The sequence below is a fragment of the Taudactylus pleione genome, unplaced genomic scaffold (genome assembly GCF_031769625.1).
Source record: "Taudactylus pleione unplaced genomic scaffold, aTauple2 ptg000048l, whole genome shotgun sequence".
Classification (NCBI taxonomy): domain Eukaryota; kingdom Metazoa; phylum Chordata; class Amphibia; order Anura; family Myobatrachidae; genus Taudactylus; species Taudactylus pleione.
In genome coordinates, this window is record NW_028284450.1 from 1,786,088 (window position 1) to 1,809,471 (window position 23,384).

The 23,384-nt window shown below is 44.2% G+C and overlaps 1 protein-coding gene across 1 annotated transcript in view; it reads left to right on the plus strand.

Annotated features, from left to right (window-relative positions):
* The window catches only part of SELL (selectin L), a 279,488-nt gene that overhangs the window by 199 nt on the left and 255,905 nt on the right, over positions 1 to 23,384 (plus strand). The window lies entirely within an intron of this gene.

Genomic DNA, 23,384 nt, shown 5'->3' on the forward strand with positions numbered 1-23,384 from the left:
TATAACACTACATTCTTTTCTATACATGTTCAGTAAAACATATGGGTACAGTTTATTAGTCATATGGAATTTTATAACTGCATTATTTTCTATACATGTTCAGTAAAACATATGGGTACAGTTTATTAGTCATATGGAATTTTATAACTGCATTATTTTCTATACATGTTCAGTAAAACATATGGGTACAGTTTATTAGTCATATGGAATTTTATAACACTACATTCTTTTCTATACATGTTCAGTAAAACATATGGGTACAGTTTATTAGTCATATGGAATTTTATAACTGCATTCTTTTCTATACATGTTCAGTAAAACATATGGGTACAGTTTATTAGTCATATGGAATTTTATAACTGCATTATTTTCTATACATGTTCATTAAAACATATGGGTACAGTTTATTAGTCATATGGAATTTTATAACTGCATTATTTTCTATACATGTTCAGTAAAACATATGGGTACAGTTTATTAGTCATATGGAATTTTATAACTGCATTCTTTTCTATACATGTTCAGTAAAACATATGGGTACAGTTTATTAGTCATATGGAATTTTATAACACTGCATTATTTTCTATACATGTTCATTAAAACATATGGGTACAGTTTATTAGTCATATGGAATTTTATAACTGCATTATTTTCTATACATGTTCAGTAAAACATATGGGTACAGTTTATTAGTCATATGGAATTTTATAACTGCATTATTTTCTATACATGTTCAGTAAAACATATGGGTACAGTTTATTAGTCATATGGAATTTTATAACACTGCATTACTTTCTATACATGTTCAGTAAAACATATGGGTACAGTTTATTAGTCATATGGAATTTTATAACACTGCATTATTTTCTATACATGTTCATTAAAACATATGGGTACAGTTTATTAGTCATATGGAATTTTATAACTGCATTATTTTCTATACATGTTCAGTAAAACATATGGGTACAGTTTATTAGTCATATGGAATTTTATAACTGCATTCTTTTCTATACATGTTCAGTAAAACATATGGGTACAGTTTATTAGTCATATGGAATTTTATAACTGCATTATTTTCTATACATGTTCATTAAAACATATGGGTACAGTTTATTAGTCATATGGAATTTTATAACTGCATTATTTTCTATACATGTTCAGTAAAACATATGGGTACAGTTTATTAGTCATATGGAATTTTATAACTGCATTATTTTCTATACATGTTCAGTAAAACATATGGGTACAGTTTATTAGTCATATGGAATTTTATAACACTGCATTATTTTCTATACATGTTCAGTAAAACATATGGGTACAGTTTATTAGTCATATGGAATTTTATAACACTGCATTACTTTCTATACATGTTCAGTAAAACATATGGGTACAGTTTATTAGTCATATGGAATTTTATAACACTGCATATTTATGCATTATTACTTTTAGGGGCATATTTATCATGGAATATTTGCAGGTGTTTTGGGTGGTACCAGCAAATATTAAGTTTCCTGTGAATGTATTTACAGGGGACCACAGCAGATATTTGAGATACCTGCTGCAGTCCCACAATTTTGATCGCAAAAGCAGCCCCTATAGAGACCTATCTGGGCTACCTACATTGGTAATCCAGTAACTTACACCATCATCAGATAGGGTTAGCCATTGTAGTCTATAGGCTACAGTCCGCAAAATGTACTGGGAGAAGAATCTGGCACTTCTGCTCACACATGCGTGATCAGCAGACTGCGCATACGCTGTAGCACACCCAGCTTCTGAAGAAGAAGTGAAGTGATCAGAGCCCTGTCCCCTTGTGTATTTTTTTTTATACATTCGGGTGTTCTTTAATTTCTTATTGTCCTAGGATTAATATATACAGTATGTCCCATAGTGACATAATGTTGATTGCTTTGCGAAGGTTACATAAAGTAACAAGCACAGACACTGAGGTTTCTGGGAACCAGCACAAGCCTGGTGATTAAGCTTGCATATTTAAGCTGCAATAATTTCTACTGCGCATGTGCGCCTTTTAAATTATTGTCAGTTTAAATTTACAGTCTGAGCCGCTGAATTTGCTCTGGTTCACAGAAATCGCACCCTATTACAGCTCTAAGGGGCTGATGCATTATGGAGCATATACCTGTTTGCACCAGCTCTTTTGGACCAAGTATTGGCTAGTGCAAGTGCTGTCTGATGATGATGATGATGACTATCAACCTAAGAGTACAATAGTGAGCAGGTGCACTACATAGGTGAGCACAACTCTGCATATGGATGACTATACACATTTATTTCAAAGCTAATTTACAGTTTTGTAATTTTGCCTATGCTCTTCACTAATCTTAATACATATACAGTATAACACACAAAACACTACAGTATTGTAATATGCACAGTATACATCTATATACAGACAGGCACACTATTATTATCTGGGAAGCTTGAGACTGTTTCACATCTGTTGCTCTCACAGAAGGGAATACCCAGGTCCTTTGCAGAGTTTGAATAAGTTTGAGGAGCTCTGGACAGTTACCACTGACTCACTAAATGTAAATCTATTTGAGCTTAACTCTGATCCTGACTTGGATCATATTTGGGCCCGATTGGGTCATGATTAATCAGCTGAAGTACAGCAATACCCACCAACTTTCGATTATTACCTGTAAATCAAACCCCTATGGGTTATCAATAATTTTATTTGATACCTACCCCTAGTGAAGTCGAAAGACGAAAAGCGTAGGGTTTACCAGTTATGGTTCCATTGACCAGTTGTGTGAAGATTCCCTCTGAGCTCACACCTGTTTAAAGGTGATGGTGGGTCTCAAAAAAACATTTCCTCTACACTGGCCTTGGCTCACTGATTTATTGGATCAATGTTATGTTTTTTACTTTGTTTATGTGAACCAGAACTTAAATGTTGAACCTATGTTTTTATCAAAAATAAACATTTGGTATCTTTCTTAATTGGCCTTTTTGGCCTTCTGTTGGGTGATTTTCTGGTGGAGGGTGATGCCACCGGATCTCTCATGGTCTAATATCACACAGTTCAAAAGAAGAATACCTTATTTTAACATTTAAAGGACGGACTTTAACATTCAAGCTATCTGCTAACTCAAACTGTCTTAATTTGATTGCACATAGTGCACTTAGGTTTTTTTTGTGTTTATGTTGTATTGGTTCCTTCTAACAGAGGTTCCTCCTGTAGTGCTGCTTATCTTATAAGTGCAAAATGTAGGTATTTTTTTTGATTAGACACTATTATTATAATTAGCATTTCCAGTTGCTGTAGATGTTTCATTGTAATGATGGATGTTTATGCAGCCCTCACAAGTCATCATGAGCTATCTTTGACAAATAAATGTGTTGTACATAAGCAGGAATAGGAGCTTCTTTCCTAACCATTGTTTTGTCTAGTTGTGGACTCCCTGAAAGTCATGTCTACTGTTGTTCATCCATCAGCCATGTTATTTACTTGAGTTATGCCAAAACTTATAGGCCCTTATTCTATGTCAGACTTAGTTGAGCAATTTTTTTCTACTGCACGTGTCCAAAGTACGTGTTGTGACTGAGACTCACAATCTCAGAAATGTCTTAAAAATTTATTGGGCGCTCCTGGTCGGTAACTTGACAGGTAGTGACAGGTAGGAGGCTATGCGGATGCATGGAGATGGTCCATCTTATGGGCGTGTTATGGGCGTGTCATAGGCGTGTCACTAATGTAGTTGTGAACTCAGATGCATAATCTCTCACATTGGAGGCCATACACTGATGGAGAATCTGCATCTATCAAGGGGCTGGTACAAGTTTCGATGGTGCGACCGATGGTTGTATCTAAGATGTAGCAAGATGGTAAAAGTGGGCTTCTCAGCCCTTGCAGATTCAGGCATACGGCTGTACACCAGGGAAGGGCTTGTAGTAGCATTTGCATAAAGACGCTGAAGCAATACCGGGAAAAGCACACATGGGCGCTGCAGCGTCCAACTCAGATGAGGCCTTTTATTTGTATACTGTGTATATGAATATTGGGATCAATGCTGATGGTGTACAGCCTGTAAATCAATGTAAATTCACTTGCCTCTGATGTTTCATGTGTCCCAGCATTCTGGATAAATTGATCATTTGTACGTTTGGTACTACTTTTTTTGTATAATTTTGCATATTTTGCTTTTCAATGCTGAATTTTGGTCAATAAACCATGTGCTTCAGTAGGTGTTCTCAGTGTTGCATCCCCTAAAATAATTGGATTTTCTTTGTATGTATAGTGTATGCCATTCAGAGCCTAGACATGCCTCATGACTTACAGTATCTATGGGTGCAGGGTGTGTGGTGCATGGGACCATGCACCTAGTGTTGCCACCCATTCAACAATTACTCCAGACAATGTGGAATTCAGAACAATCTGTCAGCAATCCGGAGTGTCAGTAATCCCGGATGGGCAGTGTCCGGAAATGTGCTGTGCTGCCTGCTGGTGAGGTGACCTCGATAGCACCATGGACTTCAGAGCTGTAACTAGACTTTTTGGTGCCCTGTGCCAGAAAGAACATTGGCGCCCCCCTCATTTTTTAAGGGGACATAATGCACCCAAAAAAGGGCCATAGCTTCATGGGGAAGGTCCAGGGAAGAGATAGGAGAGGCCAGGAGATGCTGGAGATGAAATAAGAGGAAGCTACAAGCAAGAATGATAATAAACAGAAATTTGACAGGCCCAAACAGCGCCCCCTGACCTGTGGTGCCCTGTACGATGGCACCGGTCGCACTACCCTAGCTACGGCCCTGATGGACTTGTCCTCCTGCCTGTGACCTGCCTTCTCAAGTCCTATCCTTTGTCCTTCTGCCTCTGCCCAGATTGTAGTCATAGAGACAGAGAGGAAATACTGCAGAGGCTGTGTTCATTGCTCAGTCTCAATGCCTCTGCACTAATTGTGCCCTTCGGGCACCGTGATTTTAGGATTGATAGGGAAGCCTGGTACCAAACAGGTACTGTAGGTAAACCAAGCTAAGGGCAATGCAGTGGCGTCCCTCCCCATGGCGACACCCGGTGCAGATAAGTTTGTAGTATGCGTTGCAAAAGGGAGTGTGGCCTCATGAGTAGTGGGCGTGGCATTGCAAGTAGGGGGCATGTCTTCTTGGCCCAACACCCGTTATAGTCACTCCGAGGGTCCCGAAGATTCGTACTGCCCCCGCGGACCAGTCTGTGTGCAGTGCCAGTTCCCTCACTGTGTCAGGAGCCGAGTGCTGCACGTAGTGCTATAGTGCAGCACTCAGGTCCTGTCACTGAGGAGGAGTTGGCACTTTGGTGTCATCCCTTGGTAAGTGACACCCGGGTGGGGCCCGCACCCCACTTGAGATGCCACTGGGGCGATTGGGTTTGGGCTCTGATCATGATATATGGCATATAAAGGCCGCGCATGAGGGAGTTGAGACTGTTAGATAATAAAGGCCCTGTTTTTAAAGAGGCCTGATGCGTATGACTGACTTTTGCCACAATGTAAAGAAGCACGAGGGGGCTTTTTCTCTGTCTGGCATATATAGGGGCAAGAGGAGCTCTGAACCCATAGAAAGGGGCATGAGTGGGCTCAGGCATATGTAGGGCATGAGGAGGTCTGATACCATAATCAGGGGCATGAGTGGTCTCTAGTTGGCATACAGTATATAAGAGCATGAGGGTGCTGTGATACCAAATAAAGAAACATGAGGGTACTCTGATTCCTTTTAAAGAAACATGAAGGGCTGATGCAATATAATGGGGCATGGGGGGTTCTCTATGGCATATAATGGAGCATAAGGGGCTCCAATGTCATATAAAGGGGCATGTGGGGCTTTCATGGCATAAAATGTGCATGAATGGGCTCTGACAAATAAATAGGTTTCACCCCACTCAGTTTTGGCTATGTCCTTGGTCAGGGGCGCCAAGATGGCGAGAAGGGGAATGGGTACTAATTACCCGGGCTTGCTGGAGGGGCCCAGCCATGACGCCGTTCCTCCCTCCTCTCTGTTAGCTGAGCAGCGCAGCACCATCTGCTGTGTGCTGGGCTGCAAAGGGTGACTGCTTGCTGCTGCAGAGCCTCCTCTGCCTGTGGGGGGGAGCAATCATCCTGATTGCACCCCCCCTGGGATATGCGCAGGGCTGAGGGGGCTCACAGCATCCCCCTTCCAAGCGCACAGCACCGCTTGGCAGCGCTGCAACAGTATTTTTTCCTTTTTTTTCTTCACCATGGCCTGACGCAGCTCTTGGCAGCCCTGTCCCTGGTCACACCCCCTGTCCGGGAATCTGAGATAAATCATGATTTACCTGCCATACACCCTGCAGCCAGGAGAGATTCTCCACACCACTTATACTTGCTTGTTATGGTGCCATTTTTCCGGTAGTGTATTTGGAAAGATTAAACATCAGGTAGCAAGAGCACTGTGCCAGAGGGCCTGATTCAGAGATGGACACTAATCCGATCGCAGCTGTAAAGTCGCACGGGCCGCAGCTGCGAAAATATGCTAATAGTTCCAAAGCTTACCTGAGCATAGGGACACCCACTGCTGCCTTCTCATCGTTATCTAATGTCGTGTACCTGCAGAAATATCTCATTGACCAGCCATGCAGCCCTTGCGGAAGGTCTGACCTATCTCAAATACAGCGGCTCTCCTGACACCCTGAGAGCTCTCATGCTGTGTATGAGATCGCAATGACTAATTTATGCACATCCATGTAACAGTGTTTAAACGGTCAGACACGCCTGCGATTTTCTAACCACCTCCCTCAAACGCTGAGTACCTGTCACTTTGCAAATGGGTTCTTTGTGTGCGCAGAATTTCAAGACAATTGAAGCGAGTGCAACTTTCACACATGCACAGCAGCAAACAAATTTGCTCATTTTGCGTAAAAATTGCCATTGCGTACATCTCTGAATCAGGCCCTAAATACATTGCCAGAGAGTTGGCGGCACTGCTGGGAGTAAGCATAGGGGAGGAGGCCACTGCTTAGACACACTTACTGAATAACACCAGTAAAGGGGGTTGAACTAGCTCCGGACCCTTTATCTCTTAAACAATGATGGCATTATCTTCCGAAAGCTCGATTTTGCTATATGATGCGATAGAGAATAATTTCAGTATTTTCCCTTCCATCTGATTTTCAAACTAATGTATTATAGTAGCATGTACCCAATTGTATTAAAGAAAACTTCTACCTGTGAACTAAATGTTTTTAATGAAATGGAGTGGTATTACATAATTATAAAAGTATTACCATCTCAGTTAGATTAGATCTATTCATCATTTGTTGACAACTTTGCCATATGTATTTAAGTTACACAGATCATCTACATTCTGTAACCACATATAAGCAGCCATGCAGACCTCTACTTCCGCTTTGCAAGGAAAGCTTGGCGCACTGCCTAGAGAAAGTGAGAGGAAGGCAGAATGTTTTTTTATTTAATGTCAGTGATTCTTGCTATATCCACCTAAACTTATTTTTTTCTGAGAGACACTGGTTCAGAAAACAGGAGAAATGCAGTGTACAATAACTTTCTTAAATACAATGAAACTTAACTTCTAAAATAAAGACCCAGACAACAGTGTTGGCGTTTTTGATAGCCGAGCTCTACGCAAAAGGTAACTGCTGACATAAACGCAGGCGGACCAACCCCCCAGACCGCCGCCTGGACAGAGGGGTCCTAACCCTGCCAGCCGCACACCCCCATCCACTCCAGTTAGAAGGGGAGGGTCACCTATAGTTGCAGAGGCCACATTACCTGGGACAACAGGCACCAATACTGCCTGAATGGTTTGAGTGACAGCCAAGAGCTGGGAATCAACAGGCACCAATACTGCCTGAATGGTTTTAAGTGACAGCTAAGGGCTGAGAAGCTATAGAACCCCCCTCTGATCTCTGACACAGATGAGGGAGCCAGGGCACTGTGGAGGGAAGCCCACTACGATGGGGCATGCGGCAGCAGCCCCCCCTTCAGCAAGATGACGGCCGTGACACACGGCAAAGCCACGCCCCCCTGCAGGCCTGAATAGCAATCACACTACTGACATACCCTCCAACTATACCGTTTTAGCCGGTACAGTACCATTTTCTAAAGGTCTGTACCGGCAAACGGAGCTGTACCGTTTAGTACCGGGTTGGTACACTCACCAGATTTGTTAAGCAGCGCTGCTGGAACACAGGACTCCCGCAGTGCTGCTGAGTGACAGCCAACCTCCGTGCTTCTCTGCCCTGATCGCCAGCGCCGGTATACAGAACATGCAGTATATTACTGCAAGTTCTAAACTAAATGGGCCTGATTCAGAGAAGTATGCTATGCCGATGTTTTTGCAGTTGAGAGGTTGTCGGTAAATTGCACATGCGTCTGAGCCGCGCTGTGCATGCGTCAAAGTCCAATGGCCATTTGGGGGAGGTAACAGGGTTTGCCGCCAAAAAACGCAGGCCTGTCGCGACAGTTTTCAAGGACTGTCGCTGCCTCTGTCTACAATACGCACAAAACATGGCTCTAGTGTCTCAGTACAGGCCATTCTGCACAACCATAGGCTGATTATCAAAGGATCTGTGTATGCATATTAGTACATAGTTGATTGGATTTGTGATTGCGCTTGTGGGTGTCTAAAATACAAATCCCGGTGTCTGTGACATTAGCATATTTTTACATATTCTCTGCATACAAAATCGCAGCAGCAGCCACATTAGCATACTGAATCAGGCCCAATATTAACACATAAGCCACTAAATAATCTATATGTTTTGGACATGTTCTTGTCTGCCATTCTTGAATGTTCCCCTTTCCACAATCACAATTCCCCAAGGTAAGTTATGCTTTAGAAATAATGTTAGGAGTAGTAAACACAAAATAAAATAATAATCTTAACGCTCTGCAGTTATTCCACCAGGCAACTTTATGGATGCTCCTTCCGGGAGTGGCCATCATGCTCGGTTTTGTAGACGGCATGGTACTGGTAGGAGAGCGATGCTGGGGAACATGGCACCAGGGGCGGATCTAGACTCTTGCTTTAGGGGGGGCGGTGTGTGAATGTGTATGTATGTGAATATATATATATATATATATATATATATACAGTGGGCCTAATTCAGACCCGCTCGCGAGTGCTGAGGTCGCAAGTGGGTCGATATTGGCCCAGCGCGCATGTGCACAACGGACCCGGCTCCGTCGTGCGCATGCGCGAGACCCGGATAGCGATGGCCAAGCCGTCGCTATGGGTCTCGTACCAAAGGGGGCGTGCTGTTGATGGTGAGTGACAGCACGCCCCCTTTGGTGGGTGTGCCGGAGGCATGGCTGCCCAGATGGAGGCGTTCCTATGGGAACGCCTACCGTCTGGGGCCGGCCCCATTGACATCACAAGTGATGTCAGTGGGAGTGCTTTCGGTTCTAATAGAGCCGAAAGCACTCTAGGGCAGACACCCACAGCTATGCGAGCGGCCAGGAGGCCGCTCTAAAAAAAGAGAAGGAAGGCACTGATTCATTTATCTTTGTGTGTATATTTATATATCTATTGTACTGCCCCGCAGTAGGTTTCTGACAAATTTGGAGCAGCCAGCATAACCAATACTCTATATTCCAATAATCCAGTCAGATGTGATCTGAAGAACTGAGTTTATTATTCGATAGAGGAACTTTCGTAGAAATGATAAGTAATGACAAGTGATGTGAAATAATGGTAAAATTGAAAACAAACAATGAAAAGCAATTACTATATGTACATGGGAACGCAAGGCAAACATATACTGTACATAACATGGGATATGCAAACAACATGAAACATACAGTATGCAAAGTACAGGCTGCAATGTCACATAGTACAGCTAACATTACTGACTAAGCAGATCTACAATATGATGGCACAGTTGAAGCTTAGAACTGCACAGAGCCTATGGAGCATCCATGGATGTCCTTAAGATGCTTCGGGCAGTGCTCTACTTACTAGAGCCAGTGGCCCAGCCCCCTAGGTGTGACGTCATGAGTTGGGAGTGGGGCAATACACAAGATGGTATATGTTAATGATATACAGGTTTTTTCAAGGTAAATATACTGTTATTTAATAGTATATTTATACTATTATAAATATTATATTCACATTGTAACTATCATGGAAACTTAGTGGACATAGCATTTCATATTCATTATCTTATCAAAGCAAGCATTTTTCTGACCTGGCGGCGATACCCTTCCCCTTCTTTTACACCTATACTTAAACTATTTAAAATGATACAGAAATAATATAGTGTTGTATATGTTCTTTTAAAATTACTGGTATTAAAAAATACAAAGTACAAAGTAAAATGATTACAAAAACTAAATATGTGCGGGTCCGGTTATCAGAGAACCGACAACAAATGAATTTAAGGGTTCAGAGTTGAACTGAGTCTAAGTTTGGAATCACTTTGGGGTACCGAGTTGAACCGAGTGTCAGCTTGGATCTTACTGCATTTCGGAACTCGGGTTTTTGATTGCACGCTAACAGGTAAAATGATGTAATTTTAGCTGATTTTTTATTTATTTTTAAAAATTACTGATCCAAAACCAAAACAAGTGAGGGTAATTTGGCAAAACCAAAACCAAAACATGAAGATGAATCCAAAATAAAAAAAATGGTTGTTGGCACACATCTCTAAAAATCCCCATAAGGAGCCTGATTCAGAGGTGGACACAGACACAGCTGCATCTTTTGACGGTTGCCTAATTGCGGCTTTATGCAAGTCCCACTACAAAGCACTTCCCTGTTGTACATCCATGCCTATGAACAGGCAAGGACTCGAACGCCCACTCTGACCATCTGTAGATGTCGTTTTACCACCTGGTGCGACTTTAGACGCCACCATCGGTCACACCATTGAAACTTACATCAACCCTATGGCAGCTACATATTTTGTGTCTGAGTATGGTCTCCAATGTGAGCGGTTGAGAACCTGTGTACAATACATCTGTAACACACCCATAACACACCCATAAGACTGACCACCTTTGTGCATCTGTTTAGCCACCACCCAGGAACGCCCAGCACATTTCCAAACCATTTCTGATACTGTGCGTATCTATTGCAGCAGCGCCTTTTTGCTACAGTACACACTGTGTTAATCATGCGCCTTAAGAGTTTCTAGGGATTTTCACACGTGTAGTATTAAAAAATCATACAACTATTTGAACATTGGCATTGTGTGCCCAGGGCCTCATTTACAGTCGGGCATACTGTATGTCAGTTTTGTTATGTAAATATTTCCGTATTTTGCATATAATCCAAAATCCATCCTTATCTAGATTGTGCCTGAAGAGGTAGGACTATTGTTCACATAGGGTATAACATGCCCTTTGGAGCATGTGCATCGGAACGGGGTCTTGCCTCCTTCCCTAAACATTTGAAAGACACGGCAGCCACGGATGGTTAGGGGCAGTGTTTTATAGCAATAAGCTGCATGGCCCCTTCCCCACACAGAGGAGGAGGTGTAATGTGCAGTCTTTAAGTTAAAACACCGCAAAATACAACTCCTCCTCCTCTGTGAGAGGCTGTGCAGCCTTTTGCTATAAAGCACAGCCCCTGACCATCTGCGTCCGCTGTTACAGTCCCAGCGCACCCATGTAAGAGAGGGGAGGGGTGAGGGGAGGCGAGGGTTGGTGCAGGGTCGTCGGAATTATATTATGTTGCCCCCCCAACATAAACTTGTTCTGACGTCCCTGCTCTGCAGATGCAACCACATAAAATGAAAAATTAATTCCCAGTTTGGGTTATTATGGTGTATCTATTGGAGATGCTGGAGTTACACATCAGGGACGTGCGGTGAGATCAATGGATGGGAAGGCACTAGCTAGTATTAGAGCCAGATTTATACTCACATATATGAACCTGCCCCACTTGCACAAATATCCTCCCTCACACAGATCCTCCCACACACAGATTCCCCGTAGCACAGATCCCCCTCACACATATCTCCCACTAACACAGAAGATCCCCTTTAGCACAAAAGTTTTTCCACACACATATCTACCCCCCCCAGCAGCGTACCCTCTTCACCTTTTTCTCCTTTGTGTGTTTCCTCTGCACATTACAATTTCCTTCCCTTCTTAGAGCTGCTGCTGAGCTCCGATGCCTGAGTACTTCCTGGGCTGGTCACCTGATCATCAGAGGTGTCCATCAGAGCTCAAGGCACGCCCCCCCACAGTGAGGCATGCCTCCATTAGATCTTTTTATTTGTGTTTTATTGGTTGCTTCGTGGCCTGAGCTATTAGAGGCAAGGCTGAGCTCTTACTGCCTCATCTCTCGTATTTCCCTGTATTTCCTGGAAGTTCTGCAATTTGCCTATAAAAACGCGATTTGCCTATAAATTCATTTTAATAGTCAAAACTCTGCAGTCTGACAGGGACTATGACAGGGGAGGCTCTGCCTCCCTTGCCTACCCAGACTGCACGTCTGATACATGTCAATGTCAATGATGATGTTTATGACACCTGCTGGGTACAGGCAAATTAAATAGTTCCTCAATTTGATTTAACCATCTGTGCTCAACCGTGGATATCCTTAAAACCTGGACCATTAGGGTGTTTTGAGGACCAAGTTTGGGAACCTCTGATCTAACCCCTTCTGATTGGCTGCCTGCCTATTGACCATTCCAGCTAATAGCATTTAAGCTGGGTACACACAATATGACATTGTTCATAGACATAATGCATTAGCCCTGTAGCACTGCCGATGCCCGATATATCTGCAGATAATTCAGTACATCTTCCTGTGTGTACGGGCGACCCGCCGCCCGCCCATACACTTTCTCAGGTGTTGACTGGCATCTCAACCGGACAGGCCCGTCCAGTTGTGATGTCAGTACAGACACATCGAACGGCTGATCAGTAGTTGGTTATAGCAAACCTGATCGGCCATTCTAACAGCGCAACGGTGGGTCGGCAGTTAGATCTGCCAGGTGTGTACCCAGTTTATTAGCACTAGGGAGCACACATAAAGAACTTCCACTACTACTTAATTTCACAATAGCAGTGACTGAACATCTGAAAAGCTCATATAGCAAAATGAGGTGAGTTGTAAATTGTGCTGGTGGCAATGAGGATAATACCAGTCCTGGTGTACAGTGCCTAGGCTTGCGGTAAGATTGTATGAAGTCACTGCCGTCTATTTTATTTTCAAAGGGTGAACAAAGGATGTGAAAGTGTTGTGTTTACATTTTATATGTAACATTTTGTATTAATAACACTGATTGACACTACACTATTAACTCTTGTTTATTAGACATTAATCACATTACCTTATTTATGAAAAAGGTAATGCAAATTTTGAATGTACCAGTAAATGTCTTTGGACGTGATTCAGAGGAGAATGCAAAAGCGCACACAGCGTCTATTGGCGGTATACCGTTTGCAACTTTATGCAAGTGCCGCTACAAAGTCCTTCCCCATCTGTGTGGCTGAATGTGCAAGGACAAATATGCCTACTTTCAGTGTACATGCATGCAGTAATACCATTTGGTGCATCCTTAGCAGCCACCATTGGTTGCACCAGCGCTATGGCAGGTGCAGTGTATGACCTCCTATGTGAGAAGTTGAGCCAGGCTTGCTGACATTTAGCTCCCTCCTTCTCCTTCCGGAAGGGAGCTGTTGGGCTTACAGGGCTGGGGGCGTGACTCAGCACCTGATGCGGCATTGGGGGCGGGGCCCGGCACCTGATGCGGCATTGAGTGTGTGATTAAAGGCATTGTGCAGCCGGGGGCGGAGCCACGATGACGCGATTCAGCGCAAATCGCGTCACCGGCCCCCCTGCTGCCGGGGTCTTTACTTAAAAGCGCGGGGGGGGTGCGGACACATCGCTGTGCCTGGGAGGATTGCCTGCCTTCCCGGGAGGTCGGGAGCGGCACCCGATTTTCGGGAGGCTCCCGACCAAATCGGGAAGGTAGGCAAGTATGAGTTGAGCGTCTGCGCATGCAAACACTCTCATTGACATGCTTGAAACTCCCATAACACATCTACTGATTGGACCATGTTTGCATGCATTTTTAGCCACCGTCCAGTCACCACCCATCACCCTTCCACAACAGTCTGATACCGTCCTTCTCGATGACAACAGCACTTATGTGCATACACTCTGTGTACCAATGAGCCGGAGGGGTTTTTAGAAATGTTTGCACATCTATTGGCATTGCATGCGGATTGTGTGCAGCTATGAATCAGGCCACTTATGTGTAGTTACAAAGTATAATAAAGAATGCATCAGACTAAATGAGGCCCAATGTGTTGCATAACTTCATTGTATTTTTACTTAAATGATTTATGTAGGTCTATGAAGTGATCAGTTTTCTATTCTGTTCTATAACACCTATTTGCCATGGAGATGGGGGCAAATATTCTTTATTTCAGGGGGAAAAACATGTTTTTTATTTGCCCAACAGCTAGATTCAAATTATCATTCTGTAATAAATAATATTGGCCCTCATTCAGAGCCGTACGCTCTGAGCAGAGCGCACGCTCTGAATGAGGGCCGGGCTCCATTTTCATGGAGCGTCCTCCTGGACGCTCGTATAGCTGTGGGTCACCACCCACAGGCTATACGAGCGTGCATTTTGATGGCCGCGATGGTCGAGACCATCGCGACCATCGAATTTGCGAGCCGGAGCCTGCGGTTGAGGTTTTCAACCGCAAGCTCCGGAGTGATTTTGGCTCTATCAGAGCCAAAATCACTCCCACTGACATCACTAGTGATGTCAGTGGGCCGGCTTCTGACGGGAGGCGTTCCCGTGGGAACGCCCCCGTCAGGGAGGCACGCCCCCGGCACGCCCACCAAAGGGGGCGTGCTGTCAATCAACATTGACAGCACGCCCCCTTTGATCGGACACAACGAGCTTTCCTTCGCTTGTCACGTCTGGCGCATGCGCACGACGGAGCTCCCTCCGTCGTGCGCATGCTCAGTGCATAACATCGACCCACTTGCGAGCGGACAGCCGCTCGCGAGTGGGTCTGAATCAGGCCCATTGTTTCTAAAAATGCTAATTCAACAGGATTTTCGCATATAGTTATATGAATCATTCATGTAACATTAAGGCATTATCCATCATAGAAACAATATAAAATTCTTTATCAAGAACATTTGTATACATGTATTCCTTAATATTTACATTAGACATATACAAATAGTAATTAAAAATATTAGGTTAGAATCCCTTTAAATATAAACATATTTACTTTGTGGAGTTATTCTGCAAGTGTGAGAATGTATTTAAAAGTTTACAGTAGTTACTGAGAACTTGGAGGGTGTGTGACACAGATAACGCTAGATAAACCCATGAAGCAATTTCCTGTTAAAAACATAATAGTTGCATTTTAACTTTTTTATACTCAGGGCCCCATTTATTAATGAAGCTTAATACCAGCAGCATATTTTGTTTAATATCACAGTGATTCAAATGAAAATGACACTGATATTCATCATTACGTACCCCTCCAGTGAGGTCCAGCGATGTCCTCCTCGTTGGCGAGGAGAACATCGCTGGGCTCCTCTTCCATTTAGTTGCTGGCAGTCTAACGCTGCCAGCGACGCGCTTTTGTGTAATGCGCATTAATGCACATGTACTACGGTCCGTCTGCACATGTGCATGGCACTTCAACTCAGAGGGGGCCCAGCAATCAGGGCTGGCAACAGAAATCTTGGGGCCCGTTACACTAATATCTCTGGGCCTCTCCTCCCCCCCTCCCCTCCTCCATCTCACGCCCTCCTCCACACAACCCACACACGGACGCCGAGAGGGGGGGAGCAGGTACAAATTACCCGGGCCCGGGCTTGCTGGAGCGGCCCGGCGGGTTGTTTGCTGGGCTGCAGTGGGAGATTGCTCGCAGCTACTAAGCAGCCGGAGCAGTCTCCTATGCCTATGGGGGGTATGATCACGCTGATCGCGCCCCCCCATTGGATGTGTGCCGGGCTGAGGGGCTCACAGCGCCCCCCTCCCAGGGCGTAGCAGTGCTCTGTGGCACTGGTAAAATTTAATTTTTTAAAGTTTTTTTTCCCTAAGTGGATGTTGTCACTCCTCCTGCGATTAGGCCACGCCCCCTGTCGCACGTGCCCGGTTCGGCTCTTGGCGGCCCTGCCCACACAACAGTCTTGCACCTATAATCTATGTATATAGATGCATGCCGTCTACATGCATCTATATTTACACATATCTATATATATATATATATATATATATATATATATATAAGCCACAATTGGTCCGGCACTCAGTAATCTCATGGATAGCTTCACCCGGTGCCTCCACAGATAAATGTTAATCACAAGCTCCAAGCGTGCGGCACTCAGGGTATAACAAAAGCAAGCCAATAGTCAGAAATTTTTCAACGTTTCAATCTTATTCAGATTTTCATCAGGAAATGAATCATACAGAAAAAAGACACCTTACCTTATACCCCTCACCCAGCAAGTGCACGTGTGTGCAATCCGAGCCCACTCAGACGGCAGGGATGCACAAAGATGACGTCAACAGCGTATCAACGCTGTGCACGTCAGTGACAACACCCGGTAACCCAGGCAACCCGTTAGGCAATGTAGACACTGTAAACGAACATGGAGAGACAATATTAACAAGCAGATCATAATGGGACACACAATTTACAGGATATAAAATGTATAAATAGAAAATATATAATAATACAATACATCTAATAATATCTTAATCCCAATAAAAACATGGGCAAAAGTACCGCTGCCAAAGGTATATAATAAAGCATCTTAGTCCCTACTTAAGCATGAAAGTGGTAGAACTTCATTAAGTCCTTTAGGAGATATGACATCTAAAAAATGAATCCAAAAAGCCTCCTTTCTCAAAAGGATTCTATTCCTATCACCACCTCGGTATATGGTCTATCATCCTGTATTTTAAGATCGCTAGATTATGCCCGGCTGCAAGAAATTGGCGAGCCACTGGTTGGTCACTACAACCCTTATTTAATGCAGTTCTAATCGCAGATCTATGTACCCCCATTCTTTCTTTAAACTTTCTGGAGGTCTTACCAATATAGGTAAGACCACAAGGGCACACAATTTGATATATTACAAAAGATGACTCACAAGTAAGATGATGTCTAATCTGGAGTGGGGGTGATAAAAAAGATCTCCCGTCAACATATGTCTACAAGTTACGCATGAACAACTAAAGCATCCACATTTTTTCGGTGGTAAAAAATGTCTAGGGGTACTGATGCCTCTACCAGTAATGTCAGTTTTTACAAGCAGATCCCTCAGATTCCTCCCACGAGAATAGCAAGGGCGTAAAGCCTGATCCTGAAGCTTTAAGTCATTATCAGTCTGGACCAAGTGCCATAATTTTTTACTAATGTGGTTGATCTGAGGGGACAAAGTATTAAACTGAGTGACCCACGTGAATTTATTACTGGACTCAGCCTGAACTTTTCTACATAAAAGATCACTCTGTTCAAATAGCAAAACCGTATGTTTAAGTTGCAATAAATACTTAGAATCATAACCCCTAACCAAAAAACGTTTGATTAAGTCATCAATCTGTTGTTCTGCCAACCCCCTATCACTATTGATCCTCCGAATGCGGATCATTTGTGAATAGGGGATACCCATTTTTAACCCCCTGGGATGACAACTACTCCCATGCAAGAAAGTATTGCGATCTGTAATTTTACGATGAACTGTATTGCCTATAACTGAATCTCAAAGGCCAATTTTTACATCTAAAAACTCCAGATTAGACATCATCTTACTTGTGAGTCATCTTTTGTAATATATCAAATTGTGTGCCCTTGTGGTCTTACCTATATTGGTAAAACCTCCAGAAAGTTTAAAGAAAGAATGGGGGTACATAGATCTGCGATTAGAACTGCATTAAATAAGGGTTGTAGTGACCAACCAGTGGCTCGCCATTTTCTTGCAGCCGGGCATAATCTAGCGAGTTTAAAATACAGGATGATAGACCATATACCGCCTCTTAAAAGAGGTGGTGATAGGAATAGAATCCTTTTGAGAAAGGAGGCTTTTTGGATTCATTTTTTAGATGTCATATCTCCTAAAGGACTTAATGAAGTTCTACCACTTTCATGCTTAAGTAGGGACTAAGATGCTTTATTATATACCTTTGGCAGCGGTACTTTTGCCCATGTTTTTATTGGGATTAAGATACTATTAGATGTATTGTATTATTATATATTTTCTATTTATACATTTTATATCCTTTAAATTGTGTGTCCCATTATGATCTGCTTGTTAATATTGTCTCTCCATGTTCGTTTACAGTGTCTACATTGCCTAACGGGTTGTCTGGGTTACCGGGTGTTGTCACTGACGTGCACAGCGTTGATACGCTGTTGACGTCATCTTTGTGCGTCCCTGCCGTCTGAGTGGGCTCGGATTGCACACACGTGCACTTGCTGGGTGAGGGGTATAAGGTAAGGTGTCTTTTTTCTGTATGATTCATTTCCTGATGAAAATCTGAATAAGATTGAAACGTTGAAAAATTTCTGACTATTGTCTTGCTTTTGTTAAACCCTGAGTGCCGCACGTTTGGAGCTTGTGATATATATATATATATATATATATATATATATATATAGATATACAACATACACTATCTACATACAGCTCCAGCCTCCAGCTCAATATGTGCATATGTGGAAGGGTTTTCATATAACATATATATATATATTAGGGGTGTGCACCGGCCACTTTTCGTGTTTTGTGTTTTGGTTTTGGATCTGGATCTTTCTTCGTGTTTTGGATCTGGATTGGTTTTGCCAAAACCACCCTTCCGTGTTTTGGGTTCTGGGTTTTGTGTTTTGGATCTGTATTTTTTTGAAAAAAAGCATAAAAACAGCTAAAATCGCAGAATTTGTAGGTTTTTCTGCTCCTATGCTATTATTAACCTCAATAACCTTAATTTCCACTCATTTCCAGTCTATTCTGAACACCTCACAATAGTGTTTTTATGTCCAAAAGGTTGCACCGAGGTAGCTGGATGACTATGCTAAGCGACACGAGTGGGCGGCACAAACACGTGACCCATCTAGGAGTGACACTGCAGTGGCAGACAGGATGGCAGTTAGAAAAAATAGTCCCCAAACTGTACATAATGCAAAGAAAAAAAGAGGTGCAAGATGGAATTGTCCTTGGGCCCTCCCACCCACCCTTATGTTGTATAAACAGGACATGCACACTTTAACAAATCAATCATTTCAGCGCCAGGGTCTGCCACACAACTGTGGCTGAAATGATTGGTTCGTTTGGGCCCCCACAAAACAAGCTGGCAATTAATGTGTCCCTGCACAAACTGGCTCTACGGAGGCAAGATGTCATCCTCATCCTCCTCATCCACCGATTCCTCACCCTCTTCAGTGTGTACATCCTCATCCTCACAAAGTATTAACTCGTCCCCACTTGAATCCACCACCACAGGTCCCTCTGTACGTTCTGGAGGCTGGTCTCCCTGGAAGAGCTGATAATTCATTTTGATGAACATCATCTTCTCCACATTCTGTGGAAGCAACCTCCTACGCCTTTCGCTGACAAGGTTCCCGGCTGCACTAAACACTCTTTCGGAGTACACACTGGAGGGGGGGCAACTCAGGTAAAATAGAGCCAGTTTGTACAGGGGCCTCCAAATTGCCTCTTTTTCCTGCCAGTACAGGTATGGACTGTCTGACATGCCTACTTGGATGCTGTCACCGATGTAATCCTCCACCATTCTGTCAATGGTGACAGTATCATATGCAGTGACAGTAGACATGTCAGAAATTGTTGCCAGGTCCTTCAGTCCGGACCAGATGTCCAAACTTGGTCCTGCCTGCCCTGCATCACCGCCAGCGGGTTGCTTAGGATACCTAAGTTTTTTCCTGGCAGCCCCAGTTGCGGGAGAAAATGAAGAAGGAGCCGTTGACGTGTCACGTTCCGCTTCAGCTGACAGTGTGTTCACCAGCAGGTCTTTGCACCTCTGCAGGCTTGTGTCGGCCGGAAAGAGAGACACCACATAGGCTTTAAACCTAGGATCGAGCACGGTGGCCAAAATGTAGTGGTCTGATTTCAACAGATTGACCACCCTGGAATCCTGGCAAAGCGAATGAAGGGCTTCATCCACAAGTCCCACATGCCGAGCGGAATCGCTCCGTCTTAGCTCCTCCTTCACTTTCTCCAGCTGCTTCTGCAAAAGCCTGATGAGGGGAATGACCTGACTCAAGCTGGCAGTGTCTGAACTGACTTCACGTGTGGCAAGTTCGAAGGGCTGAAGAACCTTGCACAACACGGAAATCATTCTCCACTGCGCTTGAGTCAGGTGCATACCCCCTCCTTTGCCTATGTCATAGGTGGATGTATAGGCTTGTATGGCCTTTTGCTGCTCCTCCATCCTCTGAAGCATATAGAGGGTTGAGTTCCACCGCGTCACAACCTCTTGCTTCAGGTGATGGCGGGGCAGGTTCAAGAGTGTTTGCTGGCGCTCCAGTCTTCGGCACGCAGTCGCTGAATGGCGAAAGTGGCCAGAAATTTTTCGGGCCACCCAAAGCGTCTCCTGCACGCCCCTGTCGCTTTTCAGAAAATTCTGCACCACCAAGTTTATTGTGTGAGCAAAACATGGGACGTGCTGGAATTTGCCCAGATGTAATGCCCGCACAATATTGGTGGCGTTGTCAGATATCACAAATCCCCAGGAGAGTCTAAGTGGGGTAAGCCACTGGGCGATGATTTCCCTCAGTTTCTCTAAGAGGTTGTCGGCGGTGTGCCTCTTACTGAAACCGGTGATACACAGCGTAGCCTGCCTTGTAACGAGCTGGCGTTTCTGAGATGCTGCTACTGGTGACGCTGCTGCTGTTGCTGCGTAAGGTGATACATCTACCCAGTGGGCTGTCACAGTCATATAGTCCTTAGTCTGCCCTGTTCCACTTGTCCACATGTCCGTGGTTAAGTGGACATTGTGTACAACGGCATTTTTCAGGACACTGAGGACACTTTTTCTGACGTTTCTGTACAGTCTCGGTATCGCCTGCCTAGTGAAGTGGAATCTAGACGGGATTTGGAACCGGGGACACACTACCTCCATCAATTGTCTAAATCCCACTGCACTAATGGCGGATACCGGACGCACGTCTAACACCAACATAGCAGTCAAGGCCTCAGTTATACGTTTTGCTTCAGGATGACTGCTGTCGTACTTCATCCTCCTCGCTAAGGACTGTTGGAGGGTCAATTGTTTAGTAAAAGTAGTGGTGTTCCTACTTCCTCTCTGGGATGATGAACGACTCCCAGCAGCAGCAGCAACAGCAGCAGCGGCAGCAGTAGGCGTAGCAATGCAGGATCCTCCGGAGGAATCCCGGATAGGAGAGTCAGTCATGCCAGTGATATGGCCTGCAGGACTACTTCCGATCCTGACTAAGGAGGAAATTGACGAGGAGGGAGTTGACGGTGTGGTTTGCAGGCGCTTGGATACAACAGGACAACGGGATTTAGGTGTCCCTGGACTGCTTACGGTCTGAGCCAAAGTTTCTGAACTTGACAGTAACTTTTTATGAACGCGCTGCAGGTGCCGTATAAGGGAGGATGTTCCTAGGTGGTTGACGTCCCTACCCCTACTTATTTCACCTTTACATATGGTACATATGGCAAGACAGTTGTTGTCCGGATTTGGATAGAAATATTGCCAGACCAAAGAGGTGGAATGTTTGGTCTTCTGCCCAGGCATGACCGTGATGGGCTTTTTCATCCCACGGACAACAACTGTCTCCCCCGGAGCCTGATTTAAACAAACCACATCACCATCAGAATCCTCCTCGCCAACTTCCTCCTCAGCGCCAGCTACACCAGTATCCTCATCCTGTTGTACTTCAACAGTGACATCTTCAATTTGCATATCAGCAAGTGGACTGTGGGTGCTCCTTTCAGCACTTGCAGGGGGCGTGCAAATGGTGGAAAGAGCCACCTCTTCCCGTCCAGTGCTGGGAAGGTCAGGCATCGCAACCACCACCACACTTGGACTCTCCTTGGGGATTTGTGATATCTTCTTAGAAAGCACAGTTCTTCGCTGTGCTTTTGCCAGCTTAACTCTTTTGATTTTTTTAGTGGGAGGAGTGCTTCCATCGTCATGTGAAGCTGAACCACTAGTCATGAACATACTAGGGATCGACCTTAGCCGTTCCTTGCCACTCCGTGTCGTAAATGGCATATTGGCAAGTTTACGTTTCTCTTCAGCTGATTTAAATGTCTTTTTCAAGGTCATTTTCCTGAACTTTGCCATTTGGGATTGTATGTGCCCTCTACTATGACATTGGGCATCGGCCTTGGCAGACGACGTTGATGGCATGTTATCGTCTATGTCATGACTAGTGGCAGCAGCTTCAGCACTAGGAGGAAGTGGTTCTTGATCTTTCTCTATTTTATTTTTATCGGAGAAAGTTTGGTCCTCCATTTATGTTATATCGATTTGATATATACGTGCGGCTAAACACAGAAAATAATTTTTTTTTTGGTTTGGACTGGAGTGTACTTTGTGGGTTACAGCACCCTTTAACGGTCAAGCCAGCCGGCCCTTTACTTATGACACAGGCGCACTCTTGGCACTACTTTGTTGATGCACGTGCGGCTACTGCGCACACAATTCACAAACACAGAAAATAATTTTTTTTTGGTTTGGACTGGAGTGTACTTTGGGGGTTACAGCACCCTTTAACGGTCAAGCCAGCCGGCCCTTTACTTATGACACAGGCGCACGCTTGGCACTACTTTGTTGATGCACGTGCGGCTACTGTGCACACAATTCACAAACACAGAAAATAATTTTTTTTTTGGTTTGGACTGGAGTGTACTTTCGGGGGTTACAGCACCCTTAACGGTCAAGCCAGCCGGCCCTTTACTTATGACACAGGCGCACGCTTGGCACTACTTTGTTGATGCACGTGCGGCTACTGCGCACACAATTCACAAACACAGAAAATAATTTTTTTTTGGTTTGGACTGGAGTGTACTTTCAGGGGTTACAGCACCCTTTAACGGTCAAGCCAGCCGGCCCTTTACTTATGACACAGGCGCACGCTTGGCACTACTTTGTTGATGCACGTGCGGCTACTGCGCACACAATTCACAAACACAGAAAATAATTTTTTTTTGGTTTGGACTGGAGTGTACTTTGGGGGTTACAGCACCCTTTAACGGTCAAGCCAGCCGGCCCTTTACTTATGACACAGGCGCACGCTTGGCACTACTTTGTTGATGCACGTGCGGCTACTGCGCACACAATTCACAAACACAGAAAATAATTTTTTTTTTGGTTTGGACTGGAGTGTACTTTCGGGGGTTACAGCACCCTTAACGGTCAAGCCAGCCGGCCCTTTACTTATGACACAGGCGCACGCTTGGCACTACTTTGTTGATGCACGTGCGGCTAC